Below are 24126 nucleotides of genomic sequence, written 5' to 3' on the forward strand. Positions count from 1 at the left end.
ACTGACTCAAAGAAATCAACCAGGTTGAACAGGCATGATCTCCCTTTCACGAAGCCAAATTGCATGGGGTCTAGAGTTTGGAGATTTCCTATATCTTTGTTAATCAGGTCCATGATGATGCGCTCCATAGCTTTACATATCAGACTTGTCAGGCTAATGGGCGATAATTCCCAGGGTCTGTAGTTGCTCCCCCTTTATGGAGAGGGATGACTGTAGCAGTGTGCCATTCAGTATTGACAACGCCTGAGGTGAGGCTGTGATCGAACAAGGCACACAGATATGGTTCCAGTTCACTTTGTAGTTCATGTAGAACACAGCCAGGGATATTATCGGGTCCCATGGAAGCTGTATTCTTGGCTTTGGACAATACAGCTTTAATCTGAGCTGAAGTAATGCTGGGTGCCTGGCATTCTTCCGGTATTGTGATTGGTCCTTTAGGGGGGGAGAGAGGGGTATCTGTAAGCTTGTTGGCAATGCCTGGGGATTCAAAATGATGATCTATGATCTGTAACTGTAAAAGGGATGCTTAGTGTATGATGCCTAGCTTACTATTACTGTGACCATCAACAGTGCAAGTAGTTTAGAAAATGGATTGATGGATGGATGGATGGATGGATAGACTGATGGAGTGTGTGCAGAAGAGCTTGTCCCCTGCAAAAAATGAGAAGATTGATATTCAGTATTCACATTTCTCTGGTATAATCAGTCTTTTTTATGCTTTGGGACTCAGCAAGTGTAGGCTCATCACTTCAATAAGGAGCCCTGCCAGAGTTTCAATTGTCGGGACTTGGATTGCCAAGTCCTGAAATGCGGAGACTGAAAGACCAAAAAATCAGACTTATATGTACTAATTTCAAGACTACTGTTTCTCTGAATATTCCCTTTTCTCTGAGGTATGATGATTACAGATGGGTTATATATACGTTTGGGGGTGTATGGGGGCGTGCTTCCAGCAGTGTTCAATATTCACTCTTCTACATTTTCTCACTTGTTTTGGTGTTTTGGGATTCAGGAATGTGAGTCCTAACATGTCAATAGGGTGCCCTGCCAGTATAATCTATTATATAGTGACAATGGTATTGAGTTATCCTAAAGTTTGATTGTCAAGTTTGTAGCCTACTGGTATTTGAAAAACGTGACTGTCATAACCTAAAGTTGATATTTTATATTTTTACTGATACACACACACACACACACACACACACACACACACACACACACACACACATATATGTGTGTGCATATATAAAAAATTTTTTCTAAGAACTTAAAGACATGCTTGTTCTGATTGTAAGGAGCAGCTTTGTTAACTTGTTCCATGATTGTTGAAGGTATTGTATACTACGGGAGCACATTCTCTGTTAATGTGCAATGAGTTCAGCTATATTATAACAGACCACAAACATTGACCTGCTCAGACTGCTGCAGTCATGTGCTGCTGGTTGTTTATGTTGGTTTAAGGATTTGGGAGTGGAGATGGTTGACATCTTGCTCTGACCTTCACCTTTTGAATTGCAGAAGTACTTCATCTATTTCGATTTCAGTGACAAAATGCTGCAGGTGGTGAGCAGGAGCATTTTTGTTGTTGTTGCTTTTTTTTTTTTTACTAGTTTTTACCATTTCTCACCGTCCATTTAAACATGGCAGGTGTCTGTTCATGTTTAAAACGTTCAAGAAATAATTGCAGAGTGAGTTTCTGGTGGCATCTGATTTATGTTTCACTGGCTTTCATTATATACAATAATGTAATAAGGCCGATTTGGATGAAGAGGTGTGTATGATTTTTCATGCAGTAAATGACTGCAGTTAGTTTGATGAGTGAGACTTGGTTATAAAAACCCTCCATTGTTTTTTAGAGATGTCATTTTCGACTTTAACAAGCCAAAAGGGTAAAAAGGTCACACAGAAAAAAACATTCATTAAAAACTGCAAGAAAGACCCAGCTGAGCTAGAGTTTCATTGTGTAATACCTTAAACCTCCTAAAGTGGTGGCCTATGGGATATATGCAAATGACCTCTTAAGGACATACCATTGTTTCTGCTTCCTGGTTTCTGAATGCACATAACATTTTGCTTTTTAAATCTATATAGTTACATTCAACTTGAACATTCAAGCCAGTAACACACATACTGTATTCAGCTTGCATCACAATTCAGGATGCGATGATAGTTCAGAACTATAAATATGTCTCTGCCACTTTTGGAAACCATAATTTTTTCATGTTGCTAATTCATTTGGATATGCTTTGACCACTATTAAATTAACTAGGCTTATGAAGACCTAATACAATTTTTTCCTCTTCAACAAGCTAGGCCATACTCAAGTTTTTAAGCCATTTCTTACTTATGCCAGTCATTCTTTACTGTTCTATATAACCCAGAAATACGAAACGATAATGCTTAGCTGGAATGAGAAATGAAAGTACTAAAGCAGTGTAGTTTCAAAGTAATTAGAGTGGCCATAAATAGTTTATTCATTCATTAAAATGTTATGTAAGTCTCAGGAAATGGAACAGACTGGAAAACAGCAGGACAGACATGGATATAAATGCCATTCTAAAGAATAGCGTTATACTGTTATAAATGAAAATCAGATAAACAAGACAGATGCATTGCTGATTTTTCTAAAGTACTATTGCACACTTTCCAGACTAACTTTAGGAACATGAGGTATAAATCATCAGACTTTGTAGTCACAATGATGAAGTTTTTCACTGAATTAGTTAAATATATAGCAGACCTTTTAATGGCATAATATCATGATTTCTTTTGTACAGAGCCAGACGACTCATTAAAGACTCCAGACACCGACTTGTTTAATGCAAGACCATTAATAGCAAATGCAGACATCTTTCTGATTATTAGCAGGAAATGCATTTCCCCATGGAAAAATAATGGACATATGAAACAGTTGAACGTTACAATTGCCATCTTTTTTCATACTTATTGAAAAGAGACATGCTTTTCTAAGCTACAAGTAGTGCAGTAAATCAATTAGTGATCCTTTATTTTACTCTGTTGTCAATGTTAGTTGTACTAGATCAATGCTACACTATTTAAGTAATTTCATTTTCTGGCTACATTTGTTTCCTGTGCATACATGCAAGCCCTTCAGTCTTTTATTGCTTAAAACAAGAAGCATCGTTCTCTGCATTTTCTTTCAATACATTTATATTATGTATCATATAGCAAATACAAAATTACTTAAATCATGGTTTAAATAAGCTGCTGTGGTTGTAGTAATGACAGCACTTTTTTTTTCTCCTCTGAAAATCTGGTCTTACTTTTCCAAGTTCTATGCTGAATGTATGATTTTATTTATTTGGCTCTGTGCTTTGGAATGAGTTTCCATAAAGAAGTCAGGTATTGGTGCAGACTGCGCTGCTGTGACCCAATTCATCACTTCTGATTTATATGCCTCTCTTATTATTTGGACCTATTGTGGTACCGCTAGCTGTTCTTGAACACAAGTGTAAAAAATGCTAGTTGTCCTGTCATGTGAAGATTTAGGGGTAAATTCTGACTAAGGATGTCCATTTGTACCCCATCTGAATCCCTGTGAAAGCAGAAAGGGTTTTGAGTCCAAAGTGGACATCATTCCTGGTTGGAACTGGTTTCATTTTAAATTTTGAACTCGCATAGCATCACTGAAATTAGTTGTACAACCAGTTAAATACTATATAATAAGACTAACTGCCACTATACACTTTATCTCTATTCCAAACCTGAAGTGCTTCTTGTTTTCCATCACATATAATCTTCTGTCATCAAAACCATTTTCTATAGGTACCAAATTTCTCTAAGTCATGTTCTCTTGGAAAGGTATACTCATTTTCTTTTTTTCTGCCGTAAGTCTCAAACCATTCCTGATATGGCTATGATGCTCCGCATTAACTAGCTGAGGAACAGGTAAGTAATCCAGATGCAAAAAACAGCTACAAACATTATTATGGAGATGCTTGGTATGGTCTATGGCTTGTTGGGCAACATATATATTGAAACAGAGTCTTGAGACAGGGAGCAGACAGCACTGTTGGAGTCACTGGTGGCAAACATTGTCTTTTTAAGACACATTGCAATGACAAACCAATCCACCAATGCAGGGCATGCCTTCCATGCTGTGGGAGGGTCAAAATGTGGAGAGACTGACCACTAACCATCCCAAGCCAGACTACACTGACTATTTTGTGAGACAGCATCACTGTTACCTGTGCATACATGACCTGCTAGCTCAATTCATGGGTATTGCTTAGGTTATGACCAAGTTGCCTCTTGGGCTCTACATCAGGGATCCATCTCAGGCTGCATTCACATGTTTACATAGTTCTAGACCTTCCTTGCACACAACTACCTAACACCTGTACATGGGCATCAAACAGGTTATTTGCAATGGCACTCCTCAGGATTTACATATGGTAACCCCCATCAGGGTGACTTGTACAACTCTGTAGTTCTGTAACTTCCCTGGCATGGACTGCATTGAGCCCCAGTAGGAGAGGCCAATGCAGTGGACATTGTAATGGTCAGATTGTGGCAGCTTGACCCCACCACTGGAAGACGTGATCCTTGAATGTGCACAAACTCCCAGAGCACATCATATAGTGCTCAGTTCCTATGACCCTACCTTAACTTATATCATAGTGTTTTATTTGTCTGTCACTCTGCCCCCCACCTGAACAAGTTTTAATGACTGTGTCCTGCTCAATGGATAAGTTGTGAAGGCATGGTGATGTCTGATGCTCAACATGACCTGTCCATGCATTGCCCCTAATTTTGATAATGTATGAATCATTGCACCCTGTGTTGCCTGTGCCATGACACATATTTCTGGACTAGATGACACCTCTGTGTTAGTGCTTCAATGTAGTGTGGCCAATTCTGTCTCGGCTGTGGTATTGCTGCTGTCTGTTTTTTCCCTGATACTCTTCCCTGTCCTGCTGCTGCAGCTGCTATGAGTGGTTTGGAATGCATTGCCAAGATATTCATCTGCTGCTCCATCTGCTTGCACATTGTTATGGTGCACACAATAAAAATATTGGTGCAGATTTATGAACTGTATTACACTGCCCCTTCTGTGGTATCTAGATAGCAGCAGAATCTCATAAATAAGTTGAACTCTTTCTCCATTATATTTATCATTAGGACATGTTACATTCAAGATAATTTCCTATATGGTCTGGGGCTGCAGACAGGGATAATTGAGCAAGGTTCTAGAGTGTATGTGGCATAGGCTGCAATACACACACCAAAAGCATATTTACATGTGGCCTGCTCCCTGCTTGCATGGTATATATTTGTATAAACTTGTCTTTTTAGTATGTGTGTGCACCTACTAAGTAGATGACCCTGTGAGAAGTGCACTTGCAGAAATGTTGGTATAGGTTGGACATTTGATAGATGTGTGAATCATGTAAACTGCCAGCTTGATGCATGGACACATTATTTATTATTTATTTATTTATTTATTTGCAGTTGGTTTACCAGGATAGTCCATTGGGCCAAAAAGAACCCGTTTTCAATGGAGTCCTGGGGAGAAAAGCTCCACAAAAATATAGATTACAGTAGGTGTTATACATGCTTAAACATTATAAACTTTCTAGTAGACAAGTTTAAGTACAATGTACAATGATTACAATTAATTTATACAGTGTTAAAACTAAAAAGGATTATACATAAAATCAAATTTTATGTATTTAAAAACATGTAAACATTACAATTAATACCCTGGGTATTACAAAGAGCCTAGCAGTTCATGGAGTAGAAATTCTTCCTACTGATATACTGTAGACTGTCTGCATCAGGGTTAAGCCTTGATGTCAATATGTGTACAATGTATGTATCCCAGGATGTCAAGGAAAAAGGTTATATTTAAAATGCATTTATTCTACCCTCCACAGTCCTGGGGATTTAGATATGCTTTTCCACATGCTGCAGATAATCTTAAGGAAGTGGTTTAGGCATGGGTCTATGCTTGCGATGTCCCTAACATGTCCCAGGTAGGTTGCTGAAAAATCCCTGTAGATGGATAAAGCTAAACATACCTTAGTATCCACAGAATCAGCATGCCATAAATCCCCCTTTGATTCTTCTTGTAGGTGACAGTATTCAAATAAATTATTTACAGTCTCCCTTCCCATAAGAGGCTTGCCTGCGAGCTGATGATGTGTCAGGCATTGTCTGTGCCTTCACCATCGGCATGGATGGCTGTGACATACAAAGCTGTGGGCACTGACTCTTATGGCTGTTGTGCTTCTTCTGCTGCCACTCCTGCCATCACTCTCGTCATGTACACCACAAAGCTTCTTGTTCAATAGGGATATGTGCCATGGCACAACATGTCAAATTGGATATGTGCCACAGCACATTATTTCAAAATGGATATGTGCCACAGCACAATATTTTAAAATGGATATGTGCTGCTGCACATGTCAAAATGCATATGTGCCATGGCACATGTCAAAATGGGTATGTGCCACTGCACATGTCAAAATGGGTATGTGCCACTGCACAACATGTCAAAATGGATATGTGCCATGGCACAACATGTCAAAATGGATATGTGCCATGGCACATGTCAAAATGGGTATGTGCCACTGCACATGTCAAAATGGGTATGTGCCACTGCACAACATGTCAAAATGGGTATGTGCCACTGCACAACATGTCAAAATGGATATGTGCCACAGCACAATATTTTAAAATGGATATGTGCTGCTGCACATGTCAAAATGCATATGTGCCATGGCACATGTCAAAATGGGTATGTGCCACTGCACATGTCAAAATGGGTATGTGCCACTGCACAACATGTCAAAATGGATATGTGCCATGGCACAACATGTCAAAATGGATATGTGCCATGGCACAACATGTCAAAATGGATATGTGCCATGGCACATGTCAAAATGGGTATGTGCCACTGCACAACATGTCAAAATGGGTATGTGCCACTGCACAACATGTCAAAATGGATAAGTGCCATGGCACAACATGTCAAAATGGATATGTACCATGACACAACATGTCCATTTTATATGTTTCTGAATTGGTCCACATTTGTATGCTGTCATTTGTATAATCAATGTGGCTCTTCTCCAGGGACTTCCTCTTTTACATTTCATTATACATTCTTAGTAAATACTTCATACTGTGGTATTTTGACCCTTGTGCTATTCCAGTGTGAATGTCTCAGAATGACTCACACTCTGTGTATTGTTGCTATACACACTTAACTTCCAATGTGCAATGTGTTACATCTTCATAAAGGTCATGTTTTTTTTTTTTTGGAGGGGACATTTTATTTAAATAATCTTATTTTTTTTAAAGTTTACATTGTTCCCCTTTAATCTGTTTAACATCACACAGTGAAAGCAATTTTTTTTGCTAACTAGCATAAAATAATACATTTTATTAACCAGCTCACCTGTCTATATGACTCTATAAAAATTGCATGCATGCGTGATTATCTCTTTTACTGTATGTAATTTCTGTATATCCTCAACAACTTGTATGATCACATATACTTTACCTCTTGCAATATATCTTGGTAATTGTCAAACTTTAATGCTTCCCCAGATTGAGACTGAAATTCGTTACTTTGTGATCAGTGCTCCATCGTGGTTAAAAAAGCAGGTTTATTGAATGTTTTTGATGAGTCATGCTTCATTTTAATGATTCTTCACTTTTTTAGATTATGGTCATATTTATATATATAATACATTTATATATATAAATAAGTAAGTAAATAAATGAATAAATAACACACAAGATCAAGCTAACAAGACTGAAAACCTGCCTGGAAGCTTGATAAGAACAGGCCAAACACAAATCCTGCTTGGCCCTCTACACCATCACACCCCCACACCCATTACACCAATGCAAATTATATATAACAACCATGAGATCACACTTTTGTGAGGAAGGAAGAAGCAAAATCTGTATCTCCATTGTGCTGCAATCCCATGCAAAGAAAATCTATGTCATTCCAGCTTCCGGGTTTTTGAGTTTATGGGCTCAGCCTTTTAACAGTCACTCTTTTGAGCATTCAGTTTCTTCGTAGGGACTCACATATACATCTCTCTCTCTCTCTATATATATATATATATATATATATATATATATATATATATTAGTGTGTGTGTGTGTATATAGTGTGTATATGTATGTGTGTGTGTGTGTGTGTGTGTGTGTGTGTCTGTGTATTTATATATATATATATATATATATATATATATATATATATATAGTGGGTGTAATTTGCTACTGTTTGTGATTTTTATCATTGGTGGCCAAGTGGTTACTTTCCCGGAGAGGATTTATGCTGTTCCAAGTGTTTGTGCTTGTAAAATTATAGCATTTTCGTCTTGCCATTTTGATAGTCAACAAACTGTGGGTCAGCATTATGAAGTAGACCCATATATACATATACATCTCAATAGATCTCCTTTTCTGATTAGTGAATCTAATGTAAGGAAAAAAAAAAAAAAAAAAGAAAAGGAAGAAAAAAAAAATAACAATACCACTAAGTGAGCTTCATCTGGTTACTGGTACTGTTAGAGAAAGTTTTTTTCTTAAGGCAATGTGCAGGGGTGGTTGGGGCAGTGGCAGCATTATGTTTGGCATTAGCGTTAACCCATATGAGTACAGTTGGCAGGGACCTGGGGTGGGGGCTTTATCACAAGTGTAATACTTAAGAAAAACCTTTTTCCTAACACTAGAACTAATGTGGACAACAGACACAGAACACACACATATACATACACTACACTAAAATTATCCTCTAACTTCTCCTTAACCTTAAAAAGCAAACACTCACACACAAACACACTAACTACCAAACATACTCTAAACTGTCCCTTTCTCTCCATAACCTATAGACATGCCCGTGCACGCACGCACACATATAAACACACACCCACACACACACACACACACCCCACACACACACAAACACACACACACACACACACACACACACACACACACACACACACACACACACACACACACACACACCACATACACACTTACTTACCTTTTAGTTAATGTATACATAAACAGTTGACTAACTTACCTGCTACCATATATGCATGTGTGTATGTATGTGTGTGTGTGTGTGTGTGCAATTATGTAAAAAAAAAAATGTAAATTTAAGCAAAAGACATCATCTTGAGTAATAAACATCTACATCTCAAAAAAATAAAACTTTTGCCACCACAGAAACAAAGTCTATAAAAGGTATCAGGTTGGGCTACTTCAAATACTGCTGTGATGCCCTTGCGCTGGTCCAGTAATCAAGGAGCCTCAATCCTCACCACTCGCAACAGCTAAGGAACATACACACTGGGAGGATGACAAGTACACACACAGTAAGGTGCAATTTCCCTTAAGAGCATACAGAGACCACAGTCAGTCTGAGGCTGGTTTCTCCCTTTTCTCTGCATCCCCAATAAGTCTCCCCACTGGCACAGCTATAGGGATGAGATCTCAGCTGAGTGGTCAAGCCAAAACCTCCAGCACCCTCTTTGTCCAACCAGTGCTTTATGTCCCTTCCCAAGTAGCTGTCACACACACACACACACACACACACACACACACACACACACACACACACACACACACACACACACACACACACACACGAGGATTGATTTATATACAAACACACACATACACTCCTGGGAAAGGCTGGCTCAGGTTTATTAACTATGCCCCCTTCTGCCCAGACTATAAGGTAGTTTTCACTAACACCAACTACTCTTATTAGCTACTTTAAAGGCCCTTAACAAAGGGTGTCTAATCCTACTGTGCAATGTTACTGTTAATCCAAGTGGTAGTCTGACCTAAGGCAAGGCTGTTTAGCAGTGGCCAGTACAGTGTCACCAAATACATATACAAGTACTCTAATAGCTTAAATATGTCTAACAAATAATAGCCGCAAAGACAGGTTTAAATATATTTAATAATAAATAATAATATTAGAAAACATACTTGCCTGGACTTCCCAAAATATAGATAATGAAACCATCATTCTAGGTGATGTAAATATCGATTGGCAAGATATAGGCCACACCAACCTCTCAAAAAACATAAATCTTTACAACTTCTCCCAACTAATTGAAGACATCACTAGACCTCACAAAAATTACAACTGGGGCTCCACAATAGACTGGATATTAATGTCTCACCCTTTCAATGTCATCGGTGCAGGCATACTACCTAATACCATTAGTGACCACCACCCAGCATATATCAAATGCAAAACTACTCCAACCACAGGCCAACACCAATACAAATCTACCAGAAATGTTACTAAGTTCGAATCATCCCATATTTAATGAAACCTTAGCTAAAGTAAACTAGAAACCCCTCAAATCCCTACCACTTAATGAGGCTGTTGAATTCTTTAAATCAATATTTCTAGACATCCTAAATAGGCAAGCACCCACCCGCCAAAAACGAATAAAGCATAACCATGCATGCTGGCTCTCAAAATCCATCAAACAAGTAATGTCCGCAAGGGATAAAATCTGGAAGTCATGGCAGAAAAACAAAGACCCCTCAACTCTACTACATTACAAGCAACTCCGTAACCAGGCAAAACATCTAATAACCACTGATAAAAAAGACCACTACTTCCACCTACAAAGCCAACATAAAAATAATCCCCAAAAATTCTGGTCTTCCATCAGCCAACTATTACACCCAGGCTCTCAAAGCAATCCATCCCTTGACCCACAACCCCCCCATTGAAATTGCTACCCTCTTCAATTCCTACTTCATTGACATGATAGCTAACCTAACCGCCACCTTTCCTACAGTTAACAGCACCACGACCAAGACAGCTGATGACCAAATCATCTCAGAAAACAAGTCTACCCTTAACCTTAACCTAAAATTCTCCTCCATACCCACCAGCACAATAAAAAACTTTTACTTAAGCTAAAACCCTGTACTCTGGCCCCTGACAATCTACCCCCACATTTCCTGCAGCTAGCAGCAAACTCTATAGCTTATCCCATCAGCATACTCATTAACAGAACAATTAAAGAATCCCTTGTCCCAGACATCTGGAAAAAAACATTCATTCTTCCCTTACACAAAGGTGGCACCAACACAGACACCACAAACTTTCGACCCATAGCAATTCTCTCACCCCTCTTTAAAATACTGGAAACATGCATCCATGCCCAACTCCTCAACCACCTGCATGAAAATCAAATTTTATCACCCACTCAGCATGGTTTCAGACCAGGACACAGCACCACTACCGGCCTCCTATCCTTCCTTGATACAGTTAACTGGGCACAGGATTCTGGTAAAATAATTGCTTCACTTTTACTTGACCTCTCCAAAGCTTTTGATACGATTTCCCACACTATCCTACTCTCTAAACTATCCACCCTCCACATTTCTCCCCCTACCCTACAATGGTACAACAGCTATCTCTCCAATAGGCAGAAATCCACCAAATGCCAACAGTCTTACTCTCCCTTCCTCAGTACTTCCACAGGGGATACCCCAAGGCTCCATACTTGGTCTTCTCTTATTTAGCATCTTTATTAACAACTTTCTCACCACTCGCCCACAATGCTCAGTAATCCAGTGTGCTGATGACTTTACAATAATATGCACTGCAAATTCCAGCTCTGAACTCCAGCAAATTACCCAGAATGCCCTCACATCTTCTGAATCTTGGATGCTTAACAGTCATCTTGCCCTAAACCCCCCCCCCCCAAAAAAAAAAAACTAAACTAGTAATTTTTACTCCTAGGAAAACCACTCCATTTGATAAAAAAAAACTCTACACTATACAAGCCCAAGACAATACCACTATAGAAGTTGTCCCACACACTAAATTACTAGGCATTATTATAGATGAAAACCTTAACTTTGACCTACACATAAACAATAACATCAAAAAACACACCAAAAGCTTGGTACGCTCTACAGGCACCAATACTTTCTTAGCCTCTCTACTAGACAAACCCTTGCAACTACCTTTTTATTACCCTCTCTCCTTTATGGTGCCCCTCTCCTCACTAATATCTGAAATTCTACAAAATCCAAACTTGCTATGTGTTACAACAGAATAGCAAAATTTGCCACCAAGGCCACATTCTCATCCCACCACTGTAAGTCACTGAAACAATTAGGGTGGCTGAAACTCCCCCACCATCTCTCATTCACCAAAGTAACTACTGTGCACAAAATAATCTACAGACCCACAGAATGTCCTGCTCTCTCAACTCTACTTGCCAAATACCATTCCAGCAGGCATCTAAAATCTGAAAATCATCTACTTCTAAAAGTAGATAAGCCCACCTTACCTGCTGGTCAACTCTATCCTTCACCGTCACCAAACTATGGAACTCACTTCCGCCTTCTATAAGAAACACAGGCAGCACCACCACCTTCAAACAAATGCTGAAAAATCATCTCAACTCTTCCTGGCTATGTTCCTGCTCTATAACCTAACCTCTTCACTCTCCTTATATGATTACTAAACTCCTGTCTTTTGCTACTAGTGACTGATGATATTTTCTCCATATTTATTTTTATTTTCACTTGTTGATACTGGTACAATAATACTGATCTCTGTTTATACCACTCTGATTGAATTCATTGAATTCTGCTTTAATGTATATTTTCTGTATATATTGCTGTAATCAAACAAACTAGATTCCTGCTTTTATGTATATATTCTGTATATGTTACTATATTTACTATCTGTAACACTGTTTCTGCTTCTGTACTAATTAATGTTTATATTTTTTCTGTATCTCGTTGGAGCTTTTCTCCCCGGGCCTCCACTGAAAATGGGCTCTTTTAGGCCCAGTGGACTTATCCCGGTAAACAAATGCAATAAATAAATAAATAAAATAAATAAGACAATTCTCAGTAAATCAACACAGTAACTTCAGATTTCAAAATTACAGGGAATATTTAAAACAATATTGCAGGACAATATCAAATAAATACAGAAAACATCTAAACTAATCTTTACTATATTCCTAACTATATCTAAAAGAGGTACTATGACCTAAAAAAACTTACTTACAGCAAGGCAAGTGCAGATGTGATGATGAATAGATGTTCTTGCTAGATCCAAGACAAAATACAAAATGCTAGTTTCTCTCTGAGAGAGTTCTTAAATTAATATCAAATATTACTGCTGGGTTAGCTTGGATGACATCACTTTTTGTCACCTGACTTAAGTTCCCAAGCTAAACCCCCATTGAAGCATTTGACATCTCCTTGTAAAAAATGTATAGCCTTCAGATGTTTGCATGTAGAAGGCACCCTAGACATCTCTTTGCTGCACTGAAACTAACTTTTATAGCACAACTGTAAAACAATTTAATTTTAACTTATTTTCTTGAAGTTTTGCAAGTTAACTGTGTATGTTCCAGTTTCAACTATTTAGACAGGTATATAGTTTATATACATTTCTGTTCTTTTCCAGTAGGGTACACTGTGGACACATCCTTGAAGCTTAGTACTGTACAAACCTTGTTCAACACACCTCTGTATGAATCATATCAATATTCACAAATGACATATAATTATTTACATAATTCCAGATAGCTGGGCTGGCAGTGTGACAACTGCAAGTAAAGATAGAACATATAAATAACAGAGAATGTGTGAGTCCCTCAGTAAAACACTAGTAAGTTCTATATATTTCAATTAATGTATAGTTTTTGCACCTCTGATTTCTTTTGTAGGAGCTGATTTCTTTTGTAGGAGCTGTTCCCCCATTATACTTAGAGTCCTCATATTTTCTGTTTTATTTACTCCAAGGTAATGCAGTGTCACAATAAACTGATTTAGCTTTGGGGCTACAGGGCCATATACCATCAATGGGGGTTGAGGTGGGATAAACTACTACAGTAAAAAGAATAATAGAAATGTTGTTTTTGTTTATATTTTCTATGATTTTAAACATTGCCATCTAAAAGCTGTTAAGCTGTGCACCTTTACTTTCTTTATAGTTAGAGAGACACTGCATTGATATCCATTTTATTCTGTTTCTTTATGTTGGAAATTATCTTTTAACAAGTAAAACCAGTTGATTATCATAATTAGAATGGTAACCACAAAATAAGGAGGTACTTTTTATAATTAGAAACATCTTTAGTATTAGTATATTATTGTTCCATTTATAAATAAAATTCAGAATTCAGCAGATACATATTTTTATGAGGCATGCCACTTATTTCAGCATTTTGAAGGAAAAATACTGTAGTTATTTGAGCCAGGAAGACATTCAGGATTATCGTTTTTATTAATCTTTAATAGTTGATTGTTATTAGAAAGGAAAGTCAATCAGAATGTGCAGTGGAGATCTGAGAAGTTTTCAAATTTAGATAGACATTTTATGATTAATGTATTAATCCTGTGCGCAGGAGACTTAAGACTTAAAAATTAATATTTGATGTTAAGGTTTGCTAATGTTAAAATTGGGAAATAATGTAAAAGATTATAAACTGGAGATGCAGTTATATAAAGAGAATGAATACATTGGTAAAAAAAAACTGAAATATGGACTAAATGGACAAAGAGAAAAATTAAATTTGCTGTTAACAAGGGAACTGCTGAAGAATTAAGTTTACGTGGAAATGTTTACTGATAAGCAAGGACCATATTAAAAGCAGGATGAAAAATGAAAATACTTAAAAACACTTAAATCAATTATATAAAGGTCACCACATAAAGGAGAAGCATAGATGGAGAGTTAAAAGGTTGATGAAAGAATGAATCAGGAATATAAACTGATCTAAGAGAGCCACAATCAAATGTGAAATTAAATATAAAGTAAACAAATGTGTTTCTTTATATTAAAGATTTGGGGTGGAAGAAATGTTAAATACATTTTTAATATAATAGACTTGAGGATTTTTTGGATTAAACAAGTTCATGCAACTGTTTTGATTACAGTTGAAACAAAAGAAGATTTATTTATTTATTTATTTATTTATTTTACATTTGTTGACCGGGACAGTCCGCCTGGGTGTGAGCCCATTTTCGGTGGAGGCCCTGGGAGAAAATCTCCAATAAAACAAGAACAACATTGACAGGTACAGTGTTGGTTTTACATAGAATTTAATAGAAATATCTAGAGACAATAAAGAAAGTATAATATACAATAGGCACTTAAATGAAAAGGAGAAAGTTATTACAATATAGTAAAGTTTTATATATATATATATATATATATATATATATATATATATATATATATATATTTTTTTTTTTTTTTGAGGGCAGGGGTCCATCTTTAGTTGATCATTTGAGTATACTTTAATACGTGTACATATGTATACCCTTACAAAAAAAAAAAAAGAAATTCTCAAATTATACTCTTATTGTAGGTAGCAGCTACCAATCCTTAGTGGACCGGAGTTCCGCTGTGGCAACCCCTAACGGGGAAAAGCTGAAAGACACAACATTGTAGGTAGCTGATAGGTGGTGTTCACAAGTGTGAGTGGAGTATACATGGAGACTATAAATTTAAGGGGATGAAATGAGGAAGAAACTAATAAAATAGACAAGGAAGTACTTTTGCTGTATGGACATTGTAAAAGGGAAATACACTGACATGCCTTTAATAAGAAGTGTGGCACTAAAACTGTTATTGAATAAACTGTAAAGTAAATGTATGTAATGGAAATGTTTTGAAATAAATGTTTAGGTATTTATTGTTTTAAATACAAATGTGTTTGTTTAGTAATTGCTGTTGACTTTAAAGTTTTAAATGGAGAATCCTGAGATGGAGAACGTGGAGCAGTTGATGAGGAGCTGCCAGGAGGCACTACGGAGAATAAGAAGAAGCTGCTGCTTCATAAAATGAACCAGTAGTATTTCAATCTGTTCAAAGTGTTTCTTGATATGGAAAACAGACCTACAGGTGTTATTCAACAGGATTTACATGATACCACCCACAACACACCCATTATGGTGGATAATCACACTAAACTACTTGGGGTCATCATTGACGACCAGCTAAAATTTGACCAGCATATACTTAACAACATCAAGAAAACCCACCAAAAACTCGGCCTTCTTTACAGAAACAAAAACTTTTCTCTCCCCTCAAGCAAACATTGCTCTATCACATGCCTACCTTCTTCCAACCCTTCTCTATGGCTCTCAGATTCTCACCAACCTGCAGATCTCTCTTATGACCAAACTAGAATCTACCTTTAACAAAGTAGCAAAATTTGCCACTGAACTTCCCTGTTCCTCTCACCACTGTCTCACTCTACAAAAACTGAAATGGTTAGAGCTCCCTCACATCCTTACTCTCTCCCAGCTCCAAATAATCCATTTCATTCTATACCAGCCCACATTCTGCCCCACAATATCACCCATCATCTCATCCTACACCCCAACTAGGTCACTCCGGAGCTCTGACCAACACCTTCTGACCTTAACCAAACCCAAACTCAACCTAGGAAAAAATCTGTATAGCTATCACCCTGCCAAACACTGGAATAAACTCCCACTAGACATATGTAACATTACATCCAAACTTCTATTCAAAAAGACTGTGAGAAATCACCTTAGCTTAAATAAACTCTGCCTCTGTTCTCAGCCCCCTGACTAACCCACCTCTCCAGCCCAATCTCTCACTTCTCTTTCTCCTGATAGTACCTAACACTACCACCTTCCAAACTCACCCTCCCTTCTTCCCTACTAAACCCTTTCCCTACTCCTACCACTAACTGTCTTTTACTATATCTATCTCCTCACCAGTAGAATGTCCCTACTCCTACCCCTAACTGTCTTTTACTATATCAATCTCCTCACCAGCAGAATGCCCCTACTCCTACCCCTAACTGTCCTTTACTATATCAATCTCCTCACCAGTAGAATGTCCCTACTCTTACCCTAACTGTCCTTTACTATATCTGTCTCCACACCAGTAGAATGTCCCTACTCCTACCCCTAACTGTCCTTTACTATATCTATCTCCTCAACAGTAGAATGCCCCTACTCCTACCCCTAACTGCCCTTTACTATATCTATCTCCTCACCAGTAGAATGTCCCTACTCTTACCCCTAACTGTCCTTTACTATATCAATCTCCTCACCAGTAGAATGTCCCTACTCCTACCCCTAACTGTCCTTTACTATATAAATATCCTCACCAGTAGAATGTCCCTACTCCTACCCCTAACTGTCCTTTACTATATCTGTCTCCTCACCAGTAGAATGGTCAGCAACAACTGTTGCACTTTTATCTCTCCTTCAATGCTACCCAATCACTCTTTACTAGCTTCCTCTCTCTCTACTTTAAATTCAATCTCTCCTGGACTACCTGCCTTATAACATAGCTAGCCAACAATGTATATAATCTGTAATCAGTATTATCATTGTATACTTGTTTTACATTGTTAGATATTTTTTTGTGTATTAGCAAATGTTTTTATTCTTGTAACTTGCATATATTTTGTAACTCTAGAGCTTTTCTCCCTGGGTCTCCACTGAAAAAGGGCCTCAGCCTAGATGGACCAACCCGGTCAACAAATGTCAAATAAATAAAATAAATAAATAAATAAATATGTTTGGACACGTGATTAATGTACAGTTTAGAGGGCAGAGAAAACTGTTAGATAAATATGTATTGCAGAACACAACCACAAAGCTCACAAAAGGACAGCCATGGATACACAGGTTTTCATTTATTTTGAGAATAAGCTTTATATATTGTTCCTTTTGAAACTGCTTACTCATTGGACACATTTTTGACTTCATATAAAAAGAGAAACTCTGAATCATAGAACTGTTTTGTTATTGCAAATAAGCCAGTACTTAACCTGAAAACAAAATGTGAGAAATTATATTTTACTAAGGGAAGATGTTAAACAAATACATGAAACATATTGTGAATCGGTACTATTAGTATTTATTCTATTGGAATATGGGCAACGTATCTCTAAGCATATTGTGATTTAAAAATAGAAAATAACGTAAGCTAAAAAATGTACCAAATAGTGTATATATAAAACAGTGCAGGGGCACAGTCTTCTATGAATGACATTCAAGAAAATTTTTACTTTGTTGCTACTGATGAAGACATCTTTTTCTTTTAGAGTATTTAATACATTTCTTTGCTGAAATACTTAAATTCATGATTTTAATAAGAGTAGAAGATTCTATAGTTATATAATTTTTAATGTAAAAAGTAAGCCAGATGGATATAAAATTATAGGCTGATATCTTTGTTAGGCACAGATTTAAAGATTTTGTTGAGAATATTGCAGGGTGAATAAAATGTGCAATGAATCTGTTTCTTGAAAATCAGATTTTTATTTTAATTAAAGGTAATTGTATAAAACTGCTATGAAATTTCTAACAGGTTTATGATAGTATACATAATAAGAAGCGGGGCAGGTTACTGGGATGGGATATAATCAAATATAATAACATTAGTCTTAATGTATTGTAGCAAATATTAAGAGATCTTAATTTTGGGGAAGATCACAACTTTTGGGTAGAAAGTGTAAGATGGAATAATAATTACTTACATAAAAGGGTGGGGAAGTCCAGAAGTTGTACTAAAGAATATAATGATGCATGGATATCTATTAATCCATTTTTCATTTACAGTAGCAATGAATGTTATTAATATCAAGCAAACAGAGAAATATAGGAAGTGGAAGCTGGAAAATGTAGTGACAAGTTACACATGATATATATTAATAGTTGTTAAAAATGTTGAATTTGTGAAATTAACTTATTATGGGATAAATTATGTTTGGTAAGTTTAGACATGAGTTTGAAAATTTTGAAAAGAATAGGAAACAGTCATAGGCAAGACAAATATATATTTTAATAGTAATATATTGAGATTTATGGTATAAGATTTAGGGATGGAGTGCAAATGCTAATAACGTCTTCCTTTTTTACAGTATTAGTTATTCAAATAAAACAACACAAATAAGCTGGATAAAAGAAACAGAACATATGTTTGTAGGATTTATGTTGCTGCTTCAGAGGTCAGTGATAAAGAAATGGAAATAATAAATTTGAAAAATAAATCAAATAAAGTTTTAAATTCTAGTCAAAACTAACAGCAGGTTTAGAAATATATAACAATGGTGTCACAAAAAATTATGAATTAATTATTTTTAATATAGAATAAATATTATGTTTATAGAGCATATGTACTTATTGTAAATAGAAATAATGCATTTTGGGAAAGGGTCTAATGAGGAGTATTTGGCCTATGATTTTCTTTCTTGTAATAGAACTTCAGGATTTTGGAGTCAAGAATTCATAAAGGTCACAGAAAATATGATTTCTTATATATATTATAAGGATTGTGTGGACTACTGGAAAGATGAGGTCTATAGGACATCTATGGGTTGTCTAATCACTATGGGGGGATGAGATGGGATATGAAGACAGAAAAAATGTATTCTAAGAAGAAATAAGAAATTAAATATGTTATGTTAATAAATTATTCTTTATTCTGGAATGAGAATTAAAACAGTGATTAACTTGTACTGAGTATGTTCTCTCTTATGATTATGGTAAATTAAAATGGATATGTATATGAACACTGAAATAAAGCCACTGGTGCTACCACCCACTCATACAAATGGGACAGTGACTTAATTTCTCATACAAAGGTTGGCAATTAAGTAGTGTAGCAGCCTGCTTGTGCTGCAATTCAGTGTTAATATTGGAAAATTAATCCAACTACTGGCTGTGGGAATAGAGCCTGCATTCCTGTGATCTTTCAGAATCAATGACAAGTGTGCTAAATGCTGAGTCAGTAACTCAGATGATCAGAGATTAACTACTGGCTTGGGCAGTGAAGTGAAAGAGTTGGCTGGGGGAGCCAGGAATGATAGACTAATCCTAAAACAGCTATCTTTAAGTAGGGGAATCACATGGTTCACCACTGTACTGAAATCCCACAGATTCTGGTAATTACAGTACAAATGACCATGGTGTAGATATTTTATAATCTATGCAGCCAGAGTTAGGGACATTGTCTGGGGGAATAAAGTCTCTTCAAGTTAGTATTGCAGATCTTGTTTTGGCATTGCTGAAGGCTGAGAAGTTAGGGTATCAGAAAAAAATGACTTTTATTAACTGCTTAGAAAAGAGTCTCATGACTAACTAGACCTCACCATTTAGGAAGAGTGAATAGGTAATGGATCAGTTTGGAAAAAAATTAACTTGGTGGTTGATAAGCAAAAGTTAAAACACACAAAAATATCACAAACTGCTAAGCCAGGATTGAAGTTTAAAGATGCATGAATTAAAAGAATGAAATCATCTTGTATCAAGATTTCATAGGTTCATAGATTCATAGGTTCATAGGTGTATACTAGGCTAATGGCCCTGGAGCCATTACAAGCCTAGCCCATAGGATTACCCTGGCATAGTGCCACCTGACCTTAGTTCCCAGTGCCTCTGTCAAGTAGAGTCACTGGAGTGATCCCCGAGGTGAATTTTCTATTTCCCATCTACTCATCAAGATTTGTCTGTTTGACATGTATGGGAAGTCTATTCCATAGCATGGGCAGTCTCTGGGTTATGAACCTGTACCTCCAGCATGTTCTGTTGATTGTGGTAATGAGGTTGAGGTCTCTGGAGCATGTGGTGTGGAGGGATTGTGATTTCTTTAGATGTAGCATTTCTAACAGAGCTGGGTCAGACATAGCTTTGTAAGTCAAACAGAGATTGCCTCTAAGTAGGCGATATGAGACAGAGAATTGTTGGAGTTTAAGGCCTAGGATCCTCTTTGTGAGGTACTTTTGTGGCCTCTCCAGTTGTTGCAGGTGCCTAGTGAGGTACATGCCAAATGGGGCATTGTACTCGTTGATTGGCCTAATGATGGAAGAGTAGAGGGAGACAATGACCTCTTTCTTCCTGGATACAAAACCCTTAGTAATAAGATGTGCCACTTAGAAGTACTTTCTGACCACAGTGGCAATGTGGTGGTCAAAAGAGAGGTTGCTGTCAACCTGTGTTCCAAGATCTCTTATAAAGCCTTCTGTGTTCAGTGGACTACCATAAATGTGGTAATTCATGGGAACTGGTTTTTTCCCAAAGGGAATGCCAACACATTTTTTGGTATTGAACTTAAGGCCATGGTTCTGACACCAGTCGTTGGCCTCAGTGTGGCCTTTCTGTAGGATATCAACATCACTTGGAGAGTTAATAATAGCTCACAACTTGCAATCGTCTGTGACCTTTGCCAGCCAGAGTCCCTTTGTGTTGGCCTGGACTTCAGAGAAGTAGATACCAAACAGGAGAGGATCCAGGACCGAACCCTGTGAGACTCCACTTGTGACTGGTTAGCAGTCTGACTTGGAGTCAGCTTCTTTCACACTGTGGGTTCTATCTGTGAGCCAGTTTGCAACCCACCTAGTGATATAGGGGTTGATGCCTAGCTTAGTGAGTTTTTAAATAATTCCTGAGTGGAGAATATCAAAGGCCTTGGCCAGATCAAGGTAGGCTGTATGAACCACCTTGTCGTCATCCACAGCTCTGGTGACTGACTCAAAGAAGTTGACTAGGTTGAGCAAGCATGATCTACCCTTTACAAAACCAAACTGTGTGGGATCCAGAGTTTGGAGATTCCCTATATCCTTGTTTATTAGGTCCATGATGATATGTCCCATAGCTTTGCATATCAGACAAGTCAGGCTAATGAGGCGATAGTTCCCAGGGTCTGTAGCTGCTCCTCCAGGTCTATATCACTTCATCAAATATGTGAATATCGAACGCTCACATGAGCGAATATTTACATACTTGAAGTTTATGAATATTTTTTGTGGTACAGTGAAGATCAAGATTGTTGCCCTTTCCTCACCTCACTGTAGTGTGATCTCGGAGTAGGAATATGTATTTAACCGGGAGTGTGGGGCCGCAGCCCCCCCCCCACAATACAGGTTTCATGTATGTGAATATTTGCTCATGTGAGCGTTCGATATTCACTTATTCAGTGAAGTGATATAGATGCGTTCCTCCTTTTCTGGAGAGGGATGACTGTAGCAGTGCGCCATTCGGTAGGAACAAAGCCTGAGGTGAGGCTGTGACTGAACAGGGCACACAGGTAAGGTGCCAGTTCACTCTGTAGTTCATGTAGAACACAGCTGGGGATATTGTCAGGTCCCATAGAAGCTGGTCTTAGTGCTCTTTTAACCTTTGCAGCAGTAATTCTGGGTGCCTGGCAATCTACTGGTATTGTGATTGGTTTTTCGGAGGGGGGTAAAATTGGCACTGAATCTGTCAGCCAGTATATTGGCAAAATCTTTTGGCTCGGTATAGGAGGTACCATTGTGCAGCAGATCAGAGCAAATCTGGGTATTGCCATGGAGATTCCTTACATAACTATAAAAGGTCTTGTGGTTGTCTTTACTATCTGCTGCAATTCTGTTTTCATAGCTAGGTTTGGAAGATTTGATGAGGAATCTCAACTTTTTGTTAAGGCTGATAAGGGAGTTTTTCCAGTATTGGGACTTCACCTTATTCTGCATCAGTTTCCTCTTTCTGTTGTAGAGTTTGTTTATGGCAGAGGACCACCAGACTGGCTTCCTTTTTTTTTGGAGGAGAGTGTCTTGGTTCTATTGGTTATGGCGAGATCCATGCATTTGTGTACATGTTCTTACAGTGCATTGGTGTATGACTCAGTAATCATGTAACTATTCTCCATTTGCATGGGTGCTATGAAGTTAGCCACCTCTGTTTTTAGGAGCCCAAAGTTAGCTTTGGAGAAGTTTTTCATGGTGGTTACCTTTGCGGGGGGAGTGGGGTGGGGGGTATGTGGATTTCCAAGGTGATTAGTTTGTAGTCAGATCTAACCAGGGAGGAGTTGACTATTGGTGTATTTATCATAAAATATTTAGGGTCAGCCAGTATATCAAACAGCAGATGTGAGACATTTATCTGATTCATGGAGACTAAATAACAAGCCTTTAGATCAGGTTGAATGTGAACCAGTAGGTCTAAGAACTTCATCTTAATTCATAAGTACTGAATAACAGACCTTACACTTGAAACATAAGGCAGGTATCATGTTAACATTTGTTAAGTGTCTAATATGCCCTTACCCACATGCAACCTAAATGTTGGTTGTTGTTCTTCAGGAGCAGAACCACATTTTTTCCTTTGAAGTTTACAAAGAAAGTTACAAATTATAATCATAATTGCTAAAGCTATAGCTACTAATTAGGGTCTTCTTTTCTTCTTCAGGTAAGCCTGTCCTCTTTCTCTTTTCACCTCTCATCTTCCGATCACTCTTCCCATCTGCTGTATTGTCCTCTAACCCTTCCATCTCTTTTTAAAAATGACTCATCTGCAAAGCATAATGTTAGAGGTCTTCTGTAAATAAGCAAGCTCTCAGTCGTGAACATTGTAGAAAATGATAATGTTAATTACCTAGTTTCAGGAAACTGTACATATTTAAAAATGTAAGTATTGTACCATTGTTTCTTCTGTCATCACACTTGTGTAATAAATTGTGTGTTACTCTCCATGTATTAATGTCTTGTTATTCGAGCTTTTCTGCCTTGGCCTCCACTGAAAAAGAGTTTTATGTCTAGGCAGACTTTCTGGGTAAAAAATGTCAAATAAAAATAAATAAATAAATAAAATGAAAACTATAAGATCCTTAACAAGGCCAGGGTTCGTAAGGAACTATTACCAAATAAATTAAGAACATTCAGAGTTGGTCTGATCATTAATGTGGTTAATTATCTGATCATTACCACTTCATGGCTTAGTCTGAAAAATGGTCCATGGAGATCAGTGCTCTGCCCTGATAAACAATGATACAGGAAACCTACAGTCACTGGACCCTACCCTGTTCAGCTTTGTCACAGGCAGGTCATGCATACTTAACTTGGTGGACATCTTTGAGAAGGTCACTAAATCTATGGATGAGCACAAAATGACTTGACCAGTGGGTTTCACACAATATCTCACTCAGGCATTATAGATAAACTTACAAAACTAGGAATAAATTCACATGTCACATGATGGATAGCCAGTTGGCCTACTGATAGGATGCAAGAAGTTAGGAAAGGGTACCCACCTCCACAAACAAACAAGTCACTGTCAGAGTCCCACAGGAATTGGCGCCAGGGCCTCTCTTTTTGG

The sequence above is a fragment of the Protopterus annectens genome, chromosome 3.part1 (genome assembly GCF_019279795.1).
Source record: "Protopterus annectens isolate FY-2018-M chromosome 3.part1, PAN1.0, whole genome shotgun sequence".
Classification (NCBI taxonomy): Eukaryota; Metazoa; Chordata; order Ceratodontiformes; family Protopteridae; genus Protopterus; species Protopterus annectens.